Raw genomic sequence first — 24,608 nt, forward strand, 5'->3', positions numbered from 1 at the left:
CATGATTCCTCAACATTAATGAAGGACCGGTTTCCCGGTCATGTATGTACGCGCATCGTATTCGGATAAGCGCGGAAGTACCAGGGGCTATATAGTAGCCCCACTGTCAAACTCCTATGGCTAAGTGAAAGTGTTAAAGCAATATAGTCCGATTGCCTTGTTCACCACGCTATCACCTCCTTAATGGACCAAGACGTTGGATCAAGTGTGAATACGCGCTTTTCTGAACACCCCCGCATTATATGCGTGGGGGCTGAAGCCGACGACTGCAAACTTTCAGGTTATCTACATACATAAAACGGCTGCACAGGAGGCATCATAATACTTTCAGGCAAAAGTATAAACATAGCCTTTATAAGCCAAATATCATTGTTTTTACAATTGGGATACATGTCACTCGAACATGATACTCTTTGAGCACTGAGCCTCTATTAAACGAGCGACTTCTAGGACTTCTTCAAAATAGTGCTCGGACGAGACCTGGCCTACGGCCGGACCCCGGGTTGCAATAGCAGTGGCCTCCATTTCTGCCCAATATGTCTTAACATGGGCAAGAGCCATCCGTGCACCCTCTATGCATGCCAACCTCTTTACAACGTCGATATGCGGCACAGCACGAAGGAGTCATTGCACTAAACCAAAATAACTATTCAGCCTTGGTCCTTCCGGCTAAAGATGATCCATGGCAGACCTCATGGCAAGCCTAGACAACCTATGGAGCTCAGCCCACTCGGCCATTTGCTCATTTAACAGCAGCGGACGCGTTGGAGCACTGAACTGCGACCAGAACAACTTCTCCACTTCGTGATCTTTTTGATCTTTGAAAAATGCAGTCGCATCAGCAGCACTCATTGCCAGGTCCGAATACGCGTCTGCAGCACTCCATAATTGATCCAGATGGGCATACTTTGGATCTACGAATTTTGTCTGCAACAAAAATGGCTTCCCATCCGTGATATCTCCGGCTTGACGAAGCTCCTCCTTCGCCGCTCTAATTTTAGAGCAGGTCTCCTTGGCTGCTACCATGGATTTCTCCAGGTCCGCCGCTTTCGCTTGGCTTTCCTTTTCAAGAAGCTCATACCGGTCGGCGGCATCCTTCAGCTCAACGGCCATCTTGGCTATTTTCTCTTTGCTCTGGCGATGAGCAGCCCGTTCGGCTCTTAACTCTTCGGCCGCCTTTAGGACGGCCGCATCACTTCTCCTGGCTTGTTCCTTGGCTCGGGCAAGCTCTGCCCGAAGGGTCTCCATGGCGGCAGCTCCACCTGCAGTCACAACATGTTATAGATACAAGCATCATGCTCCTCTTAATATCTATTAACCACTGGAGAATACATACCATGTGCCTCGTCAAGCCGCTTATTCACAAGCACGATGTCGGCATCTGCCGTATCAAGCTGCCGCCTCAGTTCGGCAAACTCACTAGTCCGGCCAGCCACCGGACACTCAGCCGCCTACACATGTGAGCAGCATGATCATTACCTGGGACTATGATCCTCTGTTTGCCGCCTCTAGACAGCAACCAGAGTCTCATGGGCTACTATCTATATAGAGCACACCTAGCATGTGCGGTACCGTCAACAAAATTTATATATTACTTTGCGTACCTCAAAGCCTCTTAGCAGGCTCGTAAAAGCTTCATGCAACCCACTTTGGGCGGATGAGATCTTCTCAACCACCGTACCCATTAAAGTACGATGCTCCTCCGAGATAGCCGCTTGCTCCAAAAGACCCATCAGTATGTCCGGTTGTGCACTGGACAATCCCAGACTCTTTATGTTGCTTTCCTTAGGAGCCGAATACTCTAGACTTCGGGTGGCCGAAGGGTTACCTTCTGGCCTCGGCGGATCAGGAGAAATCCTTCATGATGACGCCTTAGGGTCGTCCGCCCCAGGAGACTGGGAGAAAGGGGGAGGCATTTCGCTCTCCATCATCTCCGGAAGAAGATCCCCCGAAGACGAACTCTATCGAGAAGGGCTACGATCCGGACTACAAGACATATGTCTCGGTTATTATCCTCGGAGATAAAGCAGGATATATTTAGTAAAAGTATTCTAGTTCACTAACAGCTGGGTGGAGGGCTGATCCCCTTGCGGGCACTGTGCGGCAAGGATGTCCTCCGGAGCAGGGCCCCATGGCGAAAGATTCTTCCCTCGTTTGGAAGCCCTCGTTTCCAAGTCCTCAGAGGCGGTCCTTTTCTTTCCTTGGGGAGAGGGAACTTTAGATTCTTCTCCCCGGTTATCCTCCTTCGCAGAGACACTAATTCCCCTGGTTTGGATGAGTAATGCGCGAGGCCCGCTTTCGGCTTCCTTATCCCTCCCTTTATCTTCCCCTGATGGCACTTGGTAAGGCGCGAGCTCAAGCATCCTGGCTAGTACAAGATCCGGTGAGCCTTCGGGAAGGGGGGCCGAACACCTGATCATCTTCGCCTTTCTTATCCAGTCCTGGCCAAGATCGATTTTTTCAGAATGATGTTATGACAAACGAAAAGACGACGTGTTCGGCTGCAGAATTACTTACATGGGTATCTGGACGATTGCAGTTTAGACCCGCATCCTCGGTGGTGTCCGGACACTTTATTCATGATCCGAAGAACAATCCATACATCCCTTCGAGCGTCATGCCGAAGAGTTGCTGAATAGTTCGCGGTCCTTGACGAGACTGAACTCCCACATACAGAGAGATCGATGTTGGCATGGAAGGACCGGACGAACTAGCATAGCTTGCATTACCTTGACGAGACTGACGTCCCTCTTGAGGAGATCTCAGATGCGACTTTGCAATGTCGGCACGTCATTAACTGGCCCCCAGTCCAGCCTCTTGTTGACCCATGATGCCAGTTGTGGCGGGGGGCCCGAACGAAAGGCGGGGGCAGCTAGCCACTTAGTACTTCAGGGAGCTGTGATGTAAAACCACTCCTGCTGCCATAAGTTGGACACCTCCGAGAAGGAACCCTTCGGCCATGGAGCATCGATGCCTTTGCTTATTGTGGCACCTCCGCATTCTGCGTGTCGCCCATCGATCATCTTTGGCTTCACATTGAAGGTCTTGAGCCATAAGCCGAAGTGTGGGTTGATGCGGAGGAAGGCCTCACACACGACGAAAAACGACGAGATGTGAAGGATGGAATCCAGGGCTAGATCGTGGAAATCGAGCCCGTAATATAACATAAGCCCTCAGACAAAGGGATCAAGACTAAGCCTAGCCCTCGGAGGAAGTGGGAAACAAATACGATGCTCTTGTTGGGTTTAGGAGTGTGGATGACCTGCCCTTGAGCAGGCAGCCTGTGCGAGATTTCAGCGGTCAGGTACCTAGCTTCCCTTAGCTTCTTGATGCCCCCCTCTGTGACAGAGGAGGCCATCCACCGACCTTGAAGGTTGGATCCAGACATGGTTGAAGGTCCAAAGCGCCTAGCCTGAGCCTTGGGTGTTGGAACTCGAGGTGGGGGAGGGGAAGGATCGAGCGCGAGAAGAAAAGGACGGGCCTTGGCCCCTTTATAAAGAGGGCGAATATCAAGCGTCCTCCGCGTGCCCGTTTGGAACTTGCCTAGAATCAAGGAGTCATACCAGCAGGCACGGTTGGGTTACCCACACCTGTATTGATGAGAGTCCTGTGATAAGGGGACACGATCTCTGCTTCGACAAGACGTGCCAAGAAAACCGCCTCGCAATATGTGTAGTAGCTGGTTGAGAAAAATGGTTCGAATAATGACCGGGCCATGGCATGATGTCACGTTATGAAAAGTTGTCAGCAGATTAGATTTGTGGAAATATTATACTCTCTACGGTGGTATGTGGAATTTGTTTTGCAGAGCCGGACACTATCCTTGTGTTCAAAATCTTCTATGGAGTATTCGGAGAAGGAACCCGCCTTGCAATGCCGAAGACAAATCTGCGCGCCGGACTCATCGTCATTGAAGCCTGGTTCAGGGGCTACTGAGGGAGTCCTGGATTAGGGGGTCCTCGGACAGCTGGACTATATCCTTCGGCCAGACTGTTGGACTATGAAGATACAAGATTGAAGACTTCGTCCCATGTCCGGGTGGGACTCTCCTTTGTGTGGAAGGCAAGCTTGGCAATTCAGATATGTAGATCTCCTCCCTTGTAACCAACTCTGTGTAACCCTAGCCCCCTCCGGTGTCTATATAAACCAGGGGGTTTAGTCTGTAGGACAAGAACAATCATAATCATAGGCTAGCTTCTAGGGTTTAGCCTCTACGATCTCGTGGTAGATCAACTCTTGTAATACTCATATCATCAAGATCAATCAAGCAGGAAGTAGGGTATTACCTCCACCGAGAGGACCTGAACCTGGGTAAACATTGTGTCCCCTGTCTCCTGTTACCATCCGCCTTAGACGCACAGTTCGGGACCCCCTACCCGAGATCCGCTGGTTTGGACACCGACAGGGGGCGCCATGGAGGAGGGGCTGAGGTTTCACGGCTTGGGAGAAGGGAGCTTCCGGGGAGAAGGTGATTTGGCGCCCACGAGGTATGAATGGGGGGGGGAATTGGGAGGGGAGTGGAACCATATTTTACGGACGCATTTTTCTGAAATGTGAGGGGGAGTTACAGTTCTACCCCTGCCTTTAGGCTTCTCAGCTTGGGTCTGTGTACTGAGGGTCGGGGATAGTAGAGTAACTTTGCTTCTCCCCAAATAGTGGGCAGGAGCGATTTCGGGCGAGGAGGGCGTGTTTTCAAATATAGTGGGCGCGAGCGATTTCGGGCGAGGAGAGCGTGTTTTGAAAAAGTGGGCGCGAGCTATTTCGGGCAAGGAGAGCGTGTTTTGCCGACCATGGTTTATGAATTATTCGGCACATGTCATTTCGGCCGAGGAGAAGGCGTGCTTGGATGAAGTTACGAACCTACCCTCGATGCACAACAGGCCAATTAATGCGTCTCCCACATAGGACGGTAATTTCGCGTCTCCCATTTATTTGCTCAGGCGAATTCCACCGAGCAGAGGATGTTTAACGATTCGTTCAAAATTTGGGAGAACGAGCATCCACGTCTACCTTACCAAGTCGATTCGAATCAAATTTAGAAATATTAGCTTGCCACTTCTTTTAGATGGAGAGATGATGCTCGGGAGTAATGTGTTTTTACATGCTCGTTGCTAGCGATTTACTATATGACAAATAGTTGACCCACTCAAAAACAGGAATCGAACCCAAAATGAAATATCTCGATTCAATGAAATAGCTCGTTCACCAGGTCAAAATAGTGAACTAAATCCAAAATTGAACACCCCAATCGAATAGCATGTTGTACAGTATTATAGTAATCCATTAGCATGTTGAAAGTCAAATTAATGAACTTGTTTGATATACGCATATATCCATTCATGTGTGGATTGCAGACAACATGTTCTCCAATTTAAATATTTGAATGCAAGTTTATATTGAAACATGGTTTATATCAGTCTTTGATGCATAAAACGCGACCTCCCCCTCTCCCGGACTCCTGCTCTCTCTCTCTCTCTCTCTCTCTCTCTCTCTCTCTCTCTCTCTCTCTCTCTCTCTCTCTCTCTCTCTCTCGCCGACAATCTTCAATTTTGTCGCACGCATCCAACATACAAACCTTGTTGGTCCTCTCTCTTTCTCTCCATCTCTCTCTCTTTGTGTGTGTGCGTGGGGGGGTCTTTCTAGTTCGCATGCATATATACTCCATCTATAGGTCTCTCTCGCACACTATGTATGATTCTCTAGTCCAAGCTAGATATCTTGGGTACACTCATCGTACGCACACTAATTCCTTGGCTCGTTGCCCATAACTCTCTCACGCACCACTCTGCCGTCTCGGAGATCTTCCCCCTCTCTCTCAAACTCTCCATCTACCTAGGTCACACATACACATGCATATCTCACTCGCACTCGATAGGCCTATCTAAAACTCTATCTCTCTCCCTCGTTCTCTCTCCATATCACACGCACACACACACAATCTCATCCCTAGCTAGCCAAGTATGATGGTCTCTCACTCAATTGTAGGCACACGCAGTCCCCCCTATATGAATATGACTAGCTAATCTTAGTCTCCATCACAAACATGTGCATGGTCTATCTCGATTTCTCTTGGGGCATCTTTCTATCGTGCACGCACCTCCCTTGATCTCCCACCCATATAGTCCCCTCGCGATCTCGAGGGGATCTCTCTATCACAAACACACCCTCTCGCCCTCCCCATGTGTCCATGTTCTCCATGTGTCCCTCTCGACCTTTGTTCCTTGCTGGCCAGACCTCTATTGGACATGTTCTATAGGGGTGTCTCTCTCCGTTGCAAACAATCACACACTAGCTATCTTCGTGTATCTCCTCGCCTTCCTTTTCTATCTCGGAGATGCATGTGTGATATGTTCGCCTAAGAAACGAAAAAACACACACTCTCTAATTTATTGTTTGTTGTCACTTTCTCTTTCACACACATACTCTTTTTGCACACTTACTCATTCTCCTTCACACGCACTTGATCCCTCTCAACTTAGGCAGTCTCCTCGGTCCATAGCATATTGATTTATTGAAAAGTCAAACATCACAAAGTTTGACCATGTACGTGGAGAAAAACAATTACAACTGGAACGGCAAACATATACCATTAGATTCACCATGAGATGTAGTTTCGTATGATGTATCTTTGGTATTGAAGATATAAATAACATTTGTGTAAACATGATCAAAGTTTCCAAAGTTTGACTTCTAAAAAAATTACATGCACTGCATTATCGAGCGGATGGAATATCTCTTTCCCCCACTCAGCTATCTGACGCACCACTCAGCCTTATCGGGGCTCCTCAATCTCTCTCAAACTTTATATCTCCCTGGTTCACACATACACATGTCTCGCTCGCGCTATACATATAGACCCATCCAACACTCTCCACCCTTGTTCTCTCTCTATGTGACACGCACCCCCCTAATAAGTACCATAATCCCTCACTCCATCATAGGTGCAAGCACTCCCCCCTAAGTATGAGTATCTCTCACTAGCCATCAGGAACACACGTATTGTCTCCTTCCATCCATACGTCTATCTCGATATCTCTCGTGGTATCTTCTATCGCGCACAGACCTTGTCACTCGATCTCCCACCAATGTAGTCCCATCAAGATCTCCAGGGGATCTCTCTATGACGAACATACACTCTCTCCTCCCCATGTCTGCATTTTCTCCATACATCTCTCTCGACCTCTCTCCCTTGTTTGTCAGACCCCTCTTGGCCACGTGCTAGGGGTCTTGCTCTCTCGGTTGCAAACAACCACACACTATCTCCTCACCTTGCTTCTGTTGTCGAAGATGCATGTGTGATATGTTTGCATAAGACACATATGTTTTTTCTCGACTTTTATCGAGTGTTGTCCACGTCTCTTTCACACACACACACACACTTTTTTCACTCACTCTTTCTATTTCTCTCTCTCTCTCTCTCTCTAGTTAGGGACTCTCTCACGTCCATAAGCATATGGATGATTTGAAAAGTCAAACCTCAGAAAAGTTGACCAGGTATATGTGGAGAAAAACATTTACATCCCGAAAGATCATTAGATTCATCACAACATGTACTTACTTCATACTATCATTTATCTTTGGTATTGTAGATATAAGTAATTTCTTTATAAACTTGTCAAAGTTTCAAAAGTTCGACTTTAAAAAAATGTTGGAACTACATTACCGAACGGAGGGAGTATCTCTTTCTCTCTCTCTCTCTGCTATCTCTCAAGGGCCTCCCCTCTCACACGAACACTCTATACCGACAGATTATATGCTCACTGTGTCAGCGTGTAGCTCCGTATATTGTTTAGTTGACCGGTCAACCAGTCCACATGCTACTTTGTCAGCTCGTGTTCTGTATCTTCGTGTGCTGACCCATGTGGCAGTGGGTGAAAATAAGTAAACTAGAGGCCCATCTGACACGCGGTGAAGTAAACAAAGTTGAAACCACTCGGGGTAGCACCCCGCACGCTAGTAAATTGAGGGCGCATTGAGGACACACTTCTTCCGCATGGAGGACGCATTCGCACACAATTCACCACTGCACGGCGGCATGCACAGAAGGACGCACTCGCCACACCCAGCACACAACACACACCAGCACATGTGTACACCGGCGTTGCCGCCGGTTGAGATGGATGGCGAGGCAGCCAACAAGCGGAGGAGGCTCGAGCCAAAACTGCATCCGGCGAGCCTGGACTTCATCAGCAGCCTCCCCAACGACATGCTACTCATCATCATCGGCCTCCTCCCCACCAAATCTGCCGTGCGGACCGCCCTGCTCTCCCGGCGGCGGCGCCCCCTCTGGCGCCGCGTCCCCCTCAACCTCATCGTCAACAGCTGCCTCTGTGACGGGGATTGCAAACGCATGGCCGCAGTCTCCAAGATCCTTTCATCGCACCCTGGGCCAGCCAAACGCCTTGACATCCGCGTGTTCAGTACCAACTGCAAGGTCCAACCCAAGTTCGACGAGTGGTTCTTATCCCCCTCCCTAGATCAGCTCGAGGAGCTCAGCTTTGAAGCTGGACGATGTTGCTCTCTGCCGCCGTCCATGCTGCGCCTCGTGCCAACGCTGCGCCGCGCTAGCTTCAGCTCCTGCTATCTTCCCCAGATTAATGCCGCGCCCGCCCTTCTTCTCCCTCAACTCAAGAAGCTCGACATCTTCGACGTTGTCATCTCAAAGAAGCCTATGGAGCACCTGCTCCGCAGCTGTACTACGCTCGAGTACCTTCATCTTGAGAAGATCCATGGGTTCATTAGCCTCCACATCGCCTCGAAGAATCTCTGATGGATTTATGTGTCTTGCTGGCCCCGCAACAAGACATGAATTCGGAAGAGATCACTCCAACAATTCCATGTTATGGTCATTGAGAATGCGCCTTTCCTTGAGAGATTGCTTGTATCGGATCTAGAAGGTCCAACAAAAATCAGGGTCATTGACATGCCGAAATTGACAGCGTTGGTGCACTTGTCTGCCAAATTCTCTGAACTCTTTATTGGATTCGTAATCGTTCAGGTACAGCACTCATCTTCTTCTCCGTCTTCTTGAAATTCACATTTTTAAATTTTTTCTTGATGTATTTACGACCTTCTTCGAGAAAATGATTCCCACAAGCTTGACCCAGTCTATGCGCACAGTGAAGATCTTGGCAATAAAATCTATCGGCCCCAATCTGGATCAAGTTTTTGGATTCCTTACATGCTTTCCGTGCACGGAGAAGCTACTCATCAAGGTGAAACTTCTTTCCTATTAGTAAACGGTGATCACAACTTAGTGCAAATTTTTCGTAATTTTCCCAAATTACGATGACAAGTGTAGTGTTCAAAACTGCATCTACGCAGTACACCGAAAGAAATGTTTTCAGTATTTTTTCTCACATGATCATCTGCATCATTTTTTTGTTGTGCTACTATAGTAGCCTAGGCTAGTCATAGTGGAAAGTAACTTAGACTACTCCAGCAACTCTATGGTTACCCTAGGAGCAAGTACTACCTCCGTCCTGGTTTACTCTTCCTATTTTGTAGTATCAAAATTGAACCATAGATTTAACTGACAAAATGTTAATGCATTTCACTAAGAACTATATCGTTGGATTCGTGTTTGAACATAATTTCAAATGGTGTAATTTTTAGTGACATGCATTGGCATTTTCTTACATAAATATATGGTCAAAATTTTATACTAAATAAGAGGTAGTACAAAAGTGGGCTATAACGGCCCTCCACTATGTAGGCCAAAACACGTGCCAAATTCACTTGTGATGCATTTGGCATCGATGCCCCTCCATTGCTCACCTGGTGCCCCAATTTGGATCACCTACTTTGCTCCGGTGCCAAATTAATGCACGCAATGAAAAAACACTTGCGTGGGAGAGAGAGAGGACTGAGGCAATAAAAACACTTGTTTGGGAGAGCATGTCGGTCTGTGTGCATAGTGGTGCCAACTCTCTCACATCGTGAGAGCGGTGCCAAAATCTTTTGATTTGACATCGATGCGTATTATGGCATCGGCCACATAGTGGAAGGCAACAAATGCCCAAGCTCTTCACGTACTCCTAGGTAAATGAGAGGAAAGAGAAAGAGAGAGAGAGAGAGAGAGAGAGTGAGTGAAAAAATATCACTAACCAGCCAACCCTATCGTATGAGCGAATGATATTGGTACCTCTTGATGACACTGCAATCTTATACAGCCAGCTGCTCTAATATGTTCTCTTCTTTTGCAGATAAAAAAGACCCGAAAGTGAAAAATGTGTTGCACTATACAATCTCATCGAATGCCTTGATCTCCATCTTACAGAAATTTATTTGATCGACTACCAAGGTAGCACATCTGAGATTAAATTGGCTAGGTTCTTTGTTCTAGAGGCAAGTGTGCTCAAGGTAATGAGGTTTGGCGTTCTCTGGCGCAACAATGAATGGCGTGCTGATCACCGTAAGCGTCTAAGCCTAAATGACAAAGTCTCTGCAGAAGCTGAATTTGTTTTTGAAACATCAAGTGGCCAGAGACTCGAAAACTTATTTGCCCATTAGTGACTTGTCAGGGCGGTGGATTTTAGTTTGTACGATAATGCTGCATCCACCTAAAGTAAGGAATGTTCTTACGTAAACTTCCTAGTAATTCCCTCTTCGTAGGTGCAGCATTACTCCTAACATTTGTAATATCAGTTTGAAACTTGTAATATTGCCGTGTCTTGTTCCTGTGTTTTCAAAATCCTGCGAATCAAATAGGTCCTGAGTTGGTGATGATGTCGTGCCTGCCATCTTTCACCAATAGCCGTCGGATCTAGATCTGACGCATACAAACCAAACTTCTCCAATTTTGCAAAAAGATGCCTGCACTTGTTCGCTATTTACAAACAACTCCTTGTCTCTCACAATCAGCCTTATCTCCTCCCCACCACATCTAGAAGGCCATGGAAAAATCTGGTGTGATGGCCGCTGCCGACGCCGTCCACCCCCCAATCTTGGTGTTCCATGCAATGCACTGGCATCTATGCACGGGAAATTATGTCGAACACGGCTAGTTGTAAGCATGATAGGTCTACAACCATGATGATAGTGACTGCAGACGGTGAGGCTGACTATGGTATGCCGAACACGACGCCTATACTCAGGCGTCATCTCCGGCGTAGGGTCTTGTCACTTCACTGTGAGGAGCAGCACGTAATAAATTGACCAACGGGTAGTACAGTGCTACTACGTACATTGGTAGTACTACTACTACTAGTACTAGCACCACCGTATGGATTTAGTAGTACTACCACGTCCATCTGGATTTAGTATTTGACTAGCAATATCTAGTAATGCATGTCACAAAAAATGTACTACTCCCTCTATAAATAGATACATGGTGTATTGTTTTATTCCTTTCGGCGAGGTAACTTAATGTCTTTTTGCTATTGAATAGGATTACATGCAATTAACTAACCACTGCATGTGATGTTTGGTAGTCTCAAGTCATTGAAAGCATGCACGGGCACGGAGGGGGACGCATCTTCATTGACTTCCTACACCTGCCTTTGGGTGTACGACACGTGGGCCCAATGTTTGGCTGGCCGACCTATCATACAGCCAAAGGCAGGTGCATAGAGGGTCGAAGAGTACATGGCCAACACGCATGTGAATTTAACGCAGTCTGCACTTCTCATATAAAGGCTCCCGCTAGTCCAATCTACGAAATCCAAGGGCAAGAGTGATCACTCCAATCGCAAGATCAGTTGACTAGAGGCTAGACCCATGGAGGCGATGAGCGCGAGCATCAGCCGGCTGTGCCAGATGGTCCATGACGTCGGCCTGCGGCGTCGTCTTCTTGTTTGATGAGGTCCTCGTCGGCTTCCTCGACAAGTTCACCGTCGTCAAGAAGCTCGCGGACGACCTTGACGTACGCCTCTAGCCCACGCGCCCTGGCTCTGCGATGCCTGCCACCCTCAACGGCCTCTATGGTGACAACCTCTTCGACGCACTGGTGGCCCTGCGACTGCCCGCCGTTGCGCCGGAGAATGTCCACCTCGAGGTCGCGCTCGCCGCGCAATGCCTGGCGCAGCAAGACACCATCTACATAATCACCCATGTCTACGCGCAAATCGTCCACAAGGACTACTACATGCAAGAGGAGGATGATAGGATGCTGGCCTTCTTGGATCGCAGGGCAATATTGGACGGCATTGTTCAGAAGCACGTTAAGCTTGCCGCCAACGCCGCTGCTCCTCACATGTCGGTTGGTGACCCGGTGCACTAGGGCGTGAGGATGTCGTTGATGGATCCGTATGTATCTTTATCTTTCAGTCAAATCCATGTAGTAGTATATGGTACTACTAGTAATTATCTTACATTTCGCATCAACTTCATAATTTTCCTACGTACTCCATGCATGAACCACGCCAGAACCAAACTTCTCATTACTATAGGGAAAATCATTATTTCTATCTATCGGTTGCCCCGTGGAGCAGAACCAAATTTTACAAGTTACAAGTTCAAAAGGAAAAGCCTGCCATGTTTGCGTCGCACCCCCCACACGGTTTGTCCGGCACGCCGCTCAAGGGGGAATGTGTGTTGTGTTGCATTTTCACTTACAAGTGGGACCGCAGTTGAGCAAGCCGACTATCAGCAAACACCCACCCCGCCCACCGCGTGATGGCTGAGAAAACAGGAGGGAGAAGAGATGGCTGTAGCTAGCACGGACTCCACAAAAATTGGTGTCGTATGGGACTCGTGTGGGTGGCGCGCACCGTACTACTAGACATGAATGCTAGTTATGGCCCATGCCATCCTACTATATCGAGGTGCTGGTTATGTAGAACAAATTTCCTATAGTCCATGCTCAGCCCTCCTCTATCTCTCTTCTTAGCCAGCCAGCAGACGCACGGAGCCCATCGTCTGTTTGCTCATATGCAGTCCCACATGTCAATGAAACCGCAAAAGGACCCACTGAACCTGCACATCTTTAACCTCGATGTGCTGGTGATGAAAAACAAATCCAATAAAGATCTTTGGTGGCCGCTTTTGGAGTTACTCGAGTAGTAAGATTCTATTTATAGTTTAACCCAAGATGCACATCACGTGGCTTCACCTACCACTCTATTTTCTTGCATGACATGACCTGGATGCTGGATGTCCCACGTGTCGGCAAAAGGACGAAGAACTCGACCAAATCTTCGGTTGTGCTCTCGGATTAGACTAGTTGTGCTAACTTGAAATTTTATTGTGTAGAATGGATGCAAGTTTTGGAATTGGGAAGAAGAGTACAACAATATATTGATAGAGCGCAATTTAGTAGATGTTCTAGCACTTTTAGCTAGTATAGAGGCTTAGAGATGAGACTAGTGTACTTGTTAAGAGAATAGAGGCTAGACACGTCTACATCTTTACACTCGAAGAAGAAAGAAGCACGCAGGATCGAGCCTCCGCGGATCAACAATGAATGCATCGAGAAGGCACTAATCTAACTTACAGGAGCAGTTATGGAAGTTGGATATCTTCTAAAATGTATTCTTGTGGTTCTTGTTTTCCTAGTCAAAATTTTGGTGATGTATTTCAATGTACCAAAAAATCAATGATGAAAAAAGATATGTGTTTGCAAAGAAAAATGTACGTGGCCGGGATGCGTCCGCGCATTCGGCGCATGGCCACCGCATCCGAGAAATGGCCCGGACACGACCCCATTGCCCTTCCCAAATGGATAGAATCCGGGCAAAACTGAGGTCCATTTGGGGTCGTGCGTTGGAGTTGGCCTTACAAGTGAGACCGCGGTTGAGGAAACCGACTATCGGCAAACCCCCACCTCGCCCGCCGCATGATGGCTGAGTTATAGAAACGATGAAGTTGAAGAGATTGCTATAGCACGGACTCCAACAAATATGGTGTCCGATGGAAGTCGTGCTGGTGGCGTGTGCCGTACTCCTGGATGTGAATGCTAGTTCTGGCCCATGCCACCCTACTAATCCTACTACTTATAGTAGTAGTATCGAGGATTCGAGGTGCTGGTTATGTACAACGAACACATTAACATATGGCCCACCTCACACTATGGCCAAATTTCCTGGAGTCTATGCTAGGTTAAAAGTGTTCTTTGTGAGGATGTGTGGCTGGTCTCAAGTTTAAAACTTGTTGTATTATGTACGTAGACGTAGAGATAGTGTAGCATGTGAAGCATGTGAAGCTAGTAAAAATAGTGTATTATTGTTGATTGGCCTCATCCAATAACCTGTTGCAATGCACGTACAATTATGTATTCAGAAAATATTTTTTTGCCTCGTCGCAGCACCCACTCAAAGAAGCGACTTGAAAGACATTCATAAATTTAGTAAGTTTATCACAGCCATATCATTTTATTACACACAACAGGTCATCAACCCACAACGACAACTAGGATACATTATAAATACTGAAGTTTTCATCACACAACAAATAACAAGCAATGGAATGAACTTCAACTCAACCAATCCTCGGTGTTGGAAATGCTTGCTTTGAACCACAAGTGATTCTCTCCGAATGGCCAGCTACTGTCAATCTCGAGACCAACACAAGAATGATCATCCAGGCTGAAGCGACCTACTATATCACGACCAGGGTAGGGAACCATCGCAATGTCTGACGTATAGCTACAGTTGCTTCTCATAAATGGTAGTAACGTTGTGTCAACAGCAGTTGGATCGCCTTTCACCATCATTGGATAGTTTTGTCCAAGGAAGAGCGAGCTTGCTCCAAGACTATCAATGCGGTACCAGGGAGAAGGTGTTGGCACTAGCACAGTAGTATCCATACCGAATACCATACAACAGGTGTTGGAATAGGTCCGGAGAGTGCGACCATGGGAGACAAGACCTGCTTCCTTAGTAGTAACATCAACAGTGGGTTGTATACAGACAAGAAGGAGTGATCCATCGGAAGTTGCCAGGCGCCACTGAGTATATCGGCCCTCCTCGTCCTCATCTCCCCTTTGGTTATAATTTTTTTCAAGTATAGGTGGTGGAATGTCCACATGACCTTGGAAACACAAGAAGAAGGTTAATTAGTAGACAAGGGAAACTTGCTAACTCGCATGCATGTGGATGAAACAATTATAATTACGATGGAAGACAAACGTATCGAAACTATGAGGATCCCATGCAAAAATAGTGCCACGAGTGGTGGCAGCAAACACAAGACCCTCATATTCAATTGCATCACAGTACACATCCATGTATAGAAACTGATTTTTGAGCAATATCTATCCAGTCAAACCACGACGGACGGCAACAAACTTGTCGAAGATAGCAAAAACTTGATAGTTCTTGTAATTCCAAGAGCGGTTGGGAACTCGAGAAATTGCTATCTTCCGTAGATGACAGTCACCATGATCATATTTTAACGTACGTAGATCATCTGTGTGCTCAACCTCAGGGCACTCGGAGATTTTTGGAAGTGGAATCCGCTGACGAGTGTACACATTCACAAGTTCCCACTTGCAATTGTACCCAATATAAACAACCCAATCTCCATTTGCGCCTGCCCAAGCCTTGCCCTCAAGCGATGGCATCTTAACATCATACGTATCATTATCAAGCGGCATCAACTTGCACAAGGCGAGGCTTCCCTCATCCCCACGCCAGTCAGCAGGGTCATGTCGAAGAAGATAGGGGAGATCAAATAGCTCCTGGACCCTTGGGTTCCTTGTAATGATGTTATTAGTTGAGTCGAGAATGTTCTTGAACGAACCTGCCATGCTAGACGAGGTGATGACGTCTCACTGATCAATGAGTTCCCCCACCACATCATCTTTCAGATCGGGGCAAGTATAACGGGGTCGTTTCCGGCTTGTTCCCTCCATGGAGAAGAAGATCAAACAATGACAGAAGGAAGGGTGAAGGAAAATGGAGGAGGGAGGAAGAGTGTGCGACAACAGTTCCAAATCAAGAGGGAAAGGTGAAGAGTCGGTGGACGGTTGCTAGTTTTCCACGATACACGAAGAGGCGCCCGGCCTACACGTCCTTTCGGAAATTGTACAAAAGGACTCGCCGTCGTCTCACTGACATGTTGGAACGGGACCACATGTCAACGAAACATGGTGTGTAATTTCTAGTGCAAAATGCGATCTGCCCGCGTTGGCCCGAGGTGCCGCATTAGTTATCGACCTTTATTTTTTTAACGTACAATCTAAGTGGATATCTCCTATGGTCATAACACGTGATCCATATATAGGTGGGCTAGGTGGGCAGGCAGCAACAATCTAAGTGCTAAAAGAGTTGATCTCGAAAAAAGAGTTGATCCAATGCTTAGTTTTGTTTGGATTTTCCAACCATGACCATTGGATAGAGTGAATCAATGGCTTATGTTCAAAGTTATTCTCATGGTACTATAGAATGGTATAGGAACGTGGAGAGATTTGGTTGATTTTATATCGCTGAATAATATAAAATATTATGAGTGCAGACGCTCCACCCTGAGGTTTGTAGCTCCTTCTCGGTCATCGGGAATCTATGTTCTTCCATTCTTTCGTTTAAGACATGAGCTTTGTTCATCCTGTTGCCGGCATGCGGGACATCTATATGCCTCCATTTTACAAAATCATACTATATGCCTCCATGACACGCGGGACATCTAGCATCAAGGTGGCGTGTCATGCAAGAAAATGGAGATATGCAGTGCGTAAGTGAGTTGTGCACTTCGATGGCACCTAGTACTACGCAATATTTTTTTCTCCTCGATGGCATGTGAATAGTGCATGTACTCAATGACAGAGAACGGGATGGTAGCCATGGACATGGTCGGCCCTTTTTACAGAGAGTACTAATAAATAACTTTGATGTGTCTCGTCAACTCGCAGAACAACGAGAAGCTTGCTTACTACGCCTTCTCCCTCGCCAACGCATGCGCGGTGGCTCACAGCACGAGGAGAAACTTTTGCTTACAAGCGGTGGACGTGCAGCAGTTCATTTAATGTCAGATTGCCAGAAGTACTACTGTAGTACCATCATTATTGTTTGACTTCCGGAAGAGGAGAAGAGCCAAGCGCAAGGTCACCTACTAACCTAGTACAGTACTACTATAGCCAAAGTTGGTCCACCTTTTTAGAGCATGGTAAATTAATATAGGTGGCTCTTGTAGTGGCACATCATTTAGAGCAAGTACTCTCTTCGTAGGAACAAAGGAAGTGAAACAAAAGTTGGAGTGGATGCTAGATTGCCAATTAAAACATGATTACATAGGAAAAAATCATATAGCATTCTATCCTATGAATCAAACGACCAATGTAGGAAAATTATGAGGGGGGTCTCTCCAACAGTATTCCTTGGCTCGCGCCTAGCATCACGGTGGTCGAACTTGGAGTCATTCATCTGGTACACGTGGCATCTCAGATCTGGACACAAGGTGACGCGACCTCTCACTTCCTCCGCCATTTGAAGCGGTGCGCCGGTGGAGGGCTAGCATACTCCAATATTAGGTTGGCTCTATGTGATGTGGCAACTTGATATACCAACCGAATGCTGGCTATACTACTACGGTACTCACACTCCAAGAAGTGACTCGAAAACCATTCATAAATTGAGTCTATGACATGCATTTGCAACTAAAGTGTACCATTCATTAAATACAACAAGTCATCAACACACAAGGACAACAAGGATACATGTTGGATTATAGATTATTTACAACAAAACATTCTAGCAAACACTAAAGTTTTCATCACACAACAAATAACAAGCAATGAAATGAACTTCAACTCAACCAATCCTCGGCGTTGGAAACGCTTGCTTTGAACCATAGGTGCTCTGGGAAGGGCCAGCTATTGTCAATATCGAGAGCAACGCAGGACTGATCATCCAGGCTGAAGCGGCATATATCAGGACCAGGGTAGGGAACCACCAAAATGACCGAGGCATAGATACAGTTGCTTCTCATAAATGGTAGTAACGTTGTGTCAACAGCAGCTGGATCGCCTTTCACCATCATTGAATAGTTTGTTCCAAGGAAGAGCGAGTTTGCTCCAAGACTATCAATACTAAACCAGGGAGAAGGTCTTCGCTCTAGCACACTAGTATCCGTCCTGAATACCATGCAACGGGTGTTGGAATAGGTTAGGAGAGGGCGACCTTGCGAGACAACACCTGCTTCCTCAGTAGTAACAGTCTGAGTGCACTGTATACAAACAAGAAGAGGTGATCCATCGAAATTAGTTGCCAGGCGCTACTGAGTATATAAGTTCTGCTCCTCCTCATGCTTGTGATCATCACCATCATCATCTCCCCCTTTGTAACACCCTCGATGCGACTATAGCTCCCACGTGTCGAGGCACGACTTAGAGACATAATCGCATTGAAGGCATATGTCGCAAGTTAGGAAATCTTCACAACATCCCATGTAATGTAAATAATAAGGGGAGAACATAGTTGGCTTACACTCGCCACGTCAATCAAGTACAGAAATAACATTACATCATCCAAAACACTCATGGCCCGACTACGGCGCCAAAATAAAAGAGAACCCAACATGCGACACGGTCCCAATCACCCCCAACTATGTTCGGTCTGCGATTTAAGAATGACACCGGTCTGCGATTTACAGCAAGTAGGCATCTAAATGCAACGAAATAAACATGCTACAGCCACCAAACATGACAACAAAATACATGGCAGGGATGCACACAAGATGCTTAACAAAAGTCTAGCACTGAGCTACGGTCAATTCATCCATTAACAGGTTCAAACAAGCATGGAAATAACGCAAATGCAAAACAGATTTCAGACTTGGTGAAATTAACACTTGTCTGAAATTTCAGATCATGAAGCCCTCTTCGGAGCAACAAAACAACATGATACATGACCTGATTAAGACAAATAAGAACATGGCATGGAGCTACTCAACAAGCTTAAAAAAAGACCCTAAGTGACCTGGGGCCAAAAGGGATCACAAAATATACTAACAAGCACACGAACATAGCAAAAACATAATCAGTTTTCACACTTAGTGAAAACTGACATGCTGAAATAAAACTCACGAAGGCATGTAAACGAGCTCGATGCACTCACCACGGTGCAAGTCATGGCAAGGCAAGCATACATCCATTAAGAACGCACAAAATACAAGCTAGACATGGCAAAAACAATGGCATAGCATGCACGGATCAACTACAATAACATCAGAAAAATCGCAAACGAGTTGATGATCTGCCCAGATTCACAACGAAGCAAAAATAGAGCTTGATTGACTCAAGCTAGGGTTCTCCATAATTGCAAACAAAGACATGGATGGATAGAGCATAACAAGATTAACAAAACTCCCTTACTGATCATCCTCAAAAGAGGCACGGATCACTAGGAAACAACATGAACATATGGCATCATGAACTAAATAATCCCAGACTTAGTGAAAACTACTAAGTCCCTGAAAACAGATTTACCGGGTGCCTCACTTTGCAAGCTTGCACAAGTCACCACGCACATCACAAAAATGCATGGGTTGCACCTCTAGAAAGAAGACAGAATCCTTAACAAAACATATGAAGGACTCACAGGCATAGCATGCACACAATAATCATGGCAAAAATGACAAAAGTCTAACATTAACTAGCAGATCTGACAATTAACTCACGAAGCCTGCTTCTAACAGAATTTCAGGCATCAAGATGAACTCAAATAAAAATGATGCAATGGAATGAAATTATGTACTCGTCGAGACGAACATTTTGATATACTATATGTCCAAAACGGAGCTACGGATGTGCAGATATCACAGGTCAAAGTATGCATAAAAAATTCAGGAGGAGAGGGGAAAAGTCAACCCTATGTTTTTTTTTCAGATCTGAGATCCGGATCGGCACGGATTTCGGAGCACTCCGGAGTCACTGTTCCTGTTCACCGGAATCGACGGGGGAGGAGGCCGGCGGCTTGCCGGAGGGGAGGAGAGGCCCGGGGCGGCGCCGGCGTGGAGGAGGACGGCGCGGGGCGGCGCGCTCGCCGGAGGGACGGCGGCGTGGAGGCGGCGGTGGATCAGCGAGGCGGCGGAGGAGCTAGCCGGCTCGGGTGGCCGGAAATGGCGGCTCGGTGGCGCCGTCCACCGGAGCCGAGGGAGGCGGTGGGAGCCGGGCGGCGGGGTCCGGCGGGCGAGGAGGCCGAGCGAAGTGGGCCTCGGGGGCCCTCCCGCGGGCCGAGCGGGCTGGGCGGCGGTGCGGCGAAGTGGGGCTCCCGCCCGGGACACGTGGCGTCACCCGATAGGTTCGGCGGAGCGGGCGGACACGTCCGCTGCCCGGATTATTGTCCGGCGGCGGCGGATGGAGTTTTTTTTAGGGTTAGAGGAAGGGGATCCACGAATTTTTGGAGGGGGGTGTATATATAGGCATAGAGGGAGCTAGGAGAGTCCAAATGAGGTGCGGTTTTCGGCCACGCGATCATGATCGAACGCTCTAGGTGATGGAGCAGAGTTTGGTGGGTTTTTGGGCCAAATTGGAGGGGTGTTGGGCTGCAACACACACGAGGCCTTTTCGGTCCCTCGGCTAACCGTTGGAGTATCAAACGAAGTCCAAATGGTACGAAACTTGACAGGCGGTCTACCGGTAGTAAACCAATGTCGCTTGGCAAGTCTCGGTCCAATGCGGAAATGTTTAGTCCCCACACACGAAAGAAAGCTAGAAATGACCACCGGAGGAGAACGAAGCGCCGGAATGCAAAACGGACAACGGGGAAATTGCTCGAATGCATGAGACAACACGTATGCAAATGCAATGCACATGATGACATGATATGAGATGCATGACAACGAAAACAACACACGGAGACAAAAACCCGAACCCGAGAAAATAAATATAACTTAACGCCGGAAACGGCAAGAGTTGGAGTACAAATAGGGAAAGTTACATCCGGGGTGTTACAACACTCCACCACTACGAAAGGATCTCGTCCCGAGATCTAGGACTGAAAGAACGCCGGGTACTCAAAACGGAGGTGATCCTCGCGTTCCCAAGTAGCTTCACGGTCGGAATGGTGTGACCACTTGACTTTGAGAAATTTGATTGACTTGTTGCGAGTCTTGCATTCAGTCTCTTCAAGAATAGCAACTGGGTGCTCACGATAAGAAAGATCTTCTTGGAGCTCAATGTCCTCGAAGTTGACGGTGCGGTCAGGAGTCTTGAAGCACTTTCGAAGCTGAGAGACATGGAACACGTCATGAACATTTGCAAAGTTTGAAGGAAGCTCGAGTTGATAGGCGAGGTCGCCTCTCTTGCTGACAATCTTGAAAGGTCCCACGTATCTAGGGGCAAGCTTCCCTTTGATACCAACTTGTAACACCCTCGATGCGACTATAGCTCCCACGTGTCGAGGCACGACTTAGAGACATAATCGCATTGAAGGCATATGTTGCAAGTTAGGAAATCTTCACAACATCCTATGTAATGTAAATAATAAGGGGAGAACATAGTTGGCTTACACTCGCCACGTCAATCAAGTACAGAAATAACATTACATCATCCAAAACACTCATGGCCCGACTACGGCGCCAAAATAAAAGAGAACCCAACATGCGACACGGTCCCAATCACCCCCAACTGGGCACCACTACTAATCATCGGGAAAGGAAACGCAGTAACGCTGAGAGTCCTCGTCGAACTCCCACTTGAGGTCGTACTCGTCACCTGGAGCGGAATCACCTGGACCTGCATCTGGAGTTATAGTATCTGTGAGCCACAGGGACTCAGCAATCTCGCACCCTCGCGATCAAGACTATTTAAGCTTATAGGAAGGGTAAGGCAATATATATGTGGAGCTGCAGCAAGCGACTAGCATATGGTGGCTAACTTATTCGCAGAGGAGAGCGAGAAGAGGAGGCAAAGCACGGGCGAGAAGCTAGAGAACAACCTGCGCAAAAAATTACTCCAACACCGTGTCCACTTCCCGGACTCCGCGGAGAAGAGGCCATCACGGAAACACACTTGGTTGATTCATTTTAATTAAGTTAAGGTTCAAGTTATCTACAACCGGACATTAACAAATTCCCATCTGCCCATAACCGCGGGCACGGCTTTGGAATGTTCAATCCCTGCAGGGGAGTCCCAACTTAGCCCATGATAAGCTGTCACGGTCAACGAAGGAATAGACCTCCTCCCAAGACGTTCCGATCAGACTCGGTATCTCGATAACTCAAGACACTTCGACAGGTTAAAACAAGACCAGCAACACCGCCCGAATGTGCCGACAAATCCCGATAGGAGCTGCACATATCTCTTTCTCAGGGCACACTCAGATAAGCAATCTGTACAACTAAAACCAGCCCTCGAGTTTCCCCGAGGTGGCGCTGCAAGGGGCTCTAGTTTGGACCAACACTTAGAGGAGCACTGGCCCGGGGGGGTTAAAATAAGATGACCCTTGAGTCTGCAGAACCCAAGGGAAAGAAAAGGCTAGGTGGCAAATGGTAAGACCAATGTTGGGCATTGCTGGAAAAGCTTTAATCAAGGCGAACTATCAAGGGGTTCCCATTATCACCCAACCGCGTAAGGAACGCAAAATCCGGGAACATAACACCGATATGACGGAAACTAGGGCAGCAAGAGTGGAACAAAACACTAGGCGAGAGACCGAGCCTTCCATCCTTTACCAAGTATATAGATGCATTAAGATAACATGGCAATATACTGATATCCCAACAAGTAAATAAATGTTCCAACAAGGAACGGCCTCCAATCTTCACCTGCAACTAGCAACGCTATAAGAGGGGCTGAGCAAAGCGGTAACATAGCCAATCAACGGTTTGCTAGGACAAGGTGGGTTAGAGGTTTGACATGGCAATTGGGAGGCTGACAAGCAAATGGTAGGCATCGTAGCATTGGCATAGCAAAGAGCGAGCAAACTAGCATAGCAAAGATAGTAGTGATTTCGAGGGTGTGATCATCTTGCCTACACAGTTCTCAGAGTTGACTGGATCCTCAAAAGCAAACTCAACGGGCTCCTCGTTAGCGAACTCGTCTCCCGGCTCTACCCAAACAAGACAAACAAGCAACAAGGATACAATCAACCACATGCAAGGATCAAACGACATGATGCAATGATGATATGCTATGCGGGATGCGATGCGGGATGCAAAATGCAAGATATGACAAGAAATGCATGAAGCTGGCCTCAACTTGGAATTCCAAGGGAGCCAATGGAAAGATGAGATGAAATCGCTTGAAAACGATATAAAGAACGCCGGAATCGGAGTTACGGTTTGGAAATGGCAAGCGATTTAAGAATGACACCGGTCTGCGATTTACAGCAAGTAGGCATCTAAATGCAACGAAATGAACATTCTACAGCCACCAAACATGACAAAAAAATACATGACAGGGATGCACACAAGATGCTTAACAAAAGTCTAGCACTGAGCTACGGTCAATTCATCCATTAACAGGTTCAAACAAGCATGGCAAAAACGCAAATGCAAAACAGATTTCAGACTTAGTGAAATTAACACTTGTCTGAAATTTCAGATCATGAAGCCCTCTTCGGAGCAACAAAACAACATGATACATGACCTGATTAAGACAAAGAAGAACATGGCATGGAGCTACTCAACAAGCTTAAGAAAATACCCTAAGTGACCTGGGGCCAAAAGGGATCATAACATATACTAACAAGCACACGAACATAGCAAAAACATAATCAGTTTTCAGACTTAGTGAAAACTGAGACATGCTGAAATAAAACTCACGAAGGCATGTAAACGAGCTCGATGCACTCACCACGGTGCAAGTCATGGCAAGGCAAGCATACATCCACTAGGAAGGCACAAAATACAAGCTAGACATGGCAAGAACAATGGCATAACATGCATGGATCAACTACAATAACATCGGCAAAATCGCAAACGAGTTGATGATCTGCCCAGATTCACAACGAAGCAAAAGTAGAGCTTGATTGACTTAACCTAGGGTGCTCCATAATTGCAAACAAAGACACGGATGGATAGAGCATAACAAGATTAACAAAACTCCCTTACTGATCATCCTCAAAAGAGGCACGGATCACTAGGAAACAACACGAACATATGGCATCATGAACTAAATAATCCCAGACTTAGTGAAAACTACTAATTCCCTGAAAACAGATTTACCGGGTGCCTCACTTTGCAAGCTTGCACAAGTCACCACACACATCACAAAAATGCATGGGTTGCACCTCTGGAAAGAAGACAAAATCCTTAACAAAACATATGAAGGACTCACAGGCATAGCATGCACACAATAATCATGGCAAAAATGACAAAAGTCTAACATGAACTAGCAGATCTGACAATTAACTCACGAAGCCTCCTTCTAACAGCATTTCGGGCATCAACATGAACTCAAATGAAAATGATGCAATGGAATGAAATGATGTACTCGTCGAGTCGAACATTTTGATATTCTATATGTCCAAAATGGAGCTACGGATGCGCAGATATCACAGGTCAAAGTATGCATAAAAAATTCAGGAGGAGAGGGGAAAAGTCAACCCTAGGTTTTTTTTTCAGATCTAAGATCCGGATCGGCACGGATTTCGGAGCACGCCGGAGTCACTGTTCCTGTTCGCCGGAATCAACGGGGGAGGAGGCAGGAGCTTGCCGGAGGGGAGGAGAGGCCCGGGGCAGCGCCGGCGTGGAGGAGGACGGCGCGGGGCGGCGCGCTCGCCGGAGGGACG

The sequence above is a fragment of the Triticum aestivum genome, chromosome 5A, assembly GCF_018294505.1.
Source record: "Triticum aestivum cultivar Chinese Spring chromosome 5A, IWGSC CS RefSeq v2.1, whole genome shotgun sequence".
Taxonomy (NCBI): domain Eukaryota; kingdom Viridiplantae; phylum Streptophyta; class Magnoliopsida; order Poales; family Poaceae; genus Triticum; species Triticum aestivum.